Genomic DNA, 2,914 nt, shown 5'->3' with positions numbered 1-2,914 from the left:
CACACCGTTTCCAAAAACCCTCGTCTAACACCACTTCATCTGTCCAAAAAGCAGCTGGGTCAGCAGAGGGTCTGGAGCTCCCTGATTGGCTGGTCACACACTTAGACTGCTTTACTACCTAGCTAGCATGTAAGCTACAACCTAAGGCTAACGTCAGCAAGCTCGGTGGATCCCTTTAGCACACGGAGATGCTATCGAACAGTCCTTAGAGTGTTTTATATTTTAAATCTGTCTGTGTTAGGAACCTTTTAAGAATTTATGATTTATGCGAATCGGGGGAAAAATCACGATTTTGGGACAAAAACAGTTGGGAAAGTGAGAATTGTGTTTTTAGAGAATTTTGAGGATAAAGTCTGAATTTTCAGGGGAAAAAGTTGTGAAAAGTGATAATTATTTTTGTAAAATTCTGGAAAAATTTGGAGTTCTTAAAGAAGTCTGAAAAATGTGGAATTCTTGAAAAAAGTAAGATTTGTCTTTCCAGAGAATTTTGCAGAAAAAAGTTGTATTTCTTTTTTCTAAAAATGTGGGATAAAATCCTGAATTCTTAAAAAGTCGGGGGAAAAAACATTCTTAAAAAAAAGTCAGAAAAGGTAAGAATTATTCTTTTGAGGTTAAAGTCATAATTCTGAGATTCAATTCTGACTGTGGCCCTAATCCTCTTCCATAAATCAAGCATGTCCTGATATTAGTAAAACTGTTCTAGGGGTTGAAGTTTTGTTTACAGACTCAAAGCCATCTTTAAATGTTTTGAAACTCTTCTCTGTCAGTCTCGAGGTCTGAGGCCTCGGGACGGAGCCCAAACGAAGCGGCTGAATACACCGGAGAATTACCTCGCTGTCGGACGCCATTTCCCCTGTTGTTACTGCGATTCGGTGCTTACTCCACCTCCACGCACAGTCCGGAGAAGACACAGCGGAGAGACGGCTAGAAGCTCATTATTCTCTCTCAAAGGCTCATTAGAGCTGATCTTGGCTGACTGGGGGTTGCTGAGATAGGAATCAGGGAGTAGCACACTATTAAACAAATCCTGTTAGAGAGGCCTGCTGGGAGGCTCGGGATGAAGCTACAGATGAAGAGATAGCACAATGGATTCTAGGCTAGAAGCTCAAGCTACCCGCTATAAAGTCATTATATCAAATGGAAAGGGGAAGTAAACAGGAATGTTATTAAAAATGTTACAGTTTGAGTGCAGTGTAGCATGGTTTAAAGATGCACATGGCCTGAGTTTTGTCTGTTGTGATTGGTCAACCGCTGAGAGATGTCCCGCCCCTTAGCCTATCACATACCAACAGTGTTGGAGCGCAAGCCAACGGAAGCACAACTGTAAAATAGTGATGTCACTATGTTCTGGAAGTAAGCAGCAGCCTATTTTCATGCACAAAAACCTATATAAACACTACAGGAAAGGGGAAAGCCCAAAAAGCATAATAGGGCCTCTTTGTCCAGCAGTGGCTCAGTCTGTAGGGGCTTGGACTGGGAATCGTAGGGTCGCCGGTTCAAGTCCCCGAACAGACTTGAAAATATGGAAGGTGGACTGCTACTTGGAGAGGTCCCAGTTCACCTCCTAGGCCCTGCTGTGGTGCCCTTGAGCAAGGCACCGGACACCTCCAATCCCCCCCTCCCCATTGCTTCCCGAGTGCTGCACAATAGCTGCCCACTGCTCCTAGTACTAGGATGGGTTAAATGCAGAGGACCAATTTCACTGTGTGTGCTCTGCTGTGTGCATGTATGTGACAATAAAGAGGGTTTCATCCTCCGAGTCTATCTTGGGTACGATTTCAAAGCTGAAGGAAAGCTAGGATGTCTCTTGATTGTTATTAAGAGGAACAATTGAGGAAGAGAGGAAAGATGTCGTCATATATAAAGGCTGAGCAGAGTGCAGAGTGTGGAGGACTCTGCTGCAGAGCATCTGTTTTTATCCCTTGGCTCACTGCCCTCTGCAGCTCCGTCAGTGACCCACAACTCCCACACAGTATGTCTTATCTCCTGCCTGGCTTACCACAGCCTCCACCCACTGACTCCCCATCAGACCAGATACGGTGAGTGTTTACGTCCTGCGTATAAACAGGAGTTCAGTGAAGGGACGCCCAAACCTGACGATTCAGTGTTTGAGTATTTGTCTTGGAGAAAATGAGAGAAAAATTGAGGAAGGATTATTATCTGACTCATCAGCCAAAAAATCTCCACAGATTCTATCGGGTTTGCCAATTATCTAACAGCACATCTGCTCTCTTATTCAGAGACTTTGTGTAGGCTTCAGCGCCTGAAACTATTCATTTCTCAAGAGTAGTTTGTAGATTGTAATCCTTTCGCTTCCCACTGTGAGCTAACAGACTCATTTCTTCTTTTTTTAAGTTCTTTTGAAATGATCTGTGTAAAAACCAGCAATAAAACTAAAGGAAAAGAAGTGAGTTGGAGCATTGTTGGAGCGAATCTAATCCACAGAGGAGGGCTGGGGGGCCCAAGCTGCTTACACTCAACCTGGAAACCAATGCAGAGCTTAATTAAAGCAGGGCCGTGCCGGGCTACAGCGCTAAATGAATTAGCTTGTTGACAGGGCGCGTGTGTTTCAGCCTCACTGCTCTCTAAACTGAGGGGGGAGTGCTAACGGCTAAGCTACCACCCGATGCCTTCCTTATTAGGGACTGTATACAAAGTGCAACAGGGAAGTCCAATTGCATAAAAGTCTGTGAGAAAATGACCCTACTTTTCACTTTGATGTATAACCTAATTAAACTAACAAGGTTACAGTTTCACTGGTTAGTTTCAAGTGTATTTTTAATAAAACATGACATACTTTTTGGGACATTTTGTGCGTTTTTAAGGACGTGGAGACATGATGATTGACAAGTCACTATCATTGCTCTAATATAAAAAAAAGGACTGAAATAAATATAAAATAAAATAATAAAAA

This window comes from Eleginops maclovinus, chromosome 7, assembly GCF_036324505.1.
Source record: "Eleginops maclovinus isolate JMC-PN-2008 ecotype Puerto Natales chromosome 7, JC_Emac_rtc_rv5, whole genome shotgun sequence".
In the NCBI taxonomy this organism is placed as follows: Eukaryota; Metazoa; Chordata; class Actinopteri; order Perciformes; family Eleginopidae; genus Eleginops; species Eleginops maclovinus.
Note: the sequence above shows the minus strand (reverse complement) of the source record.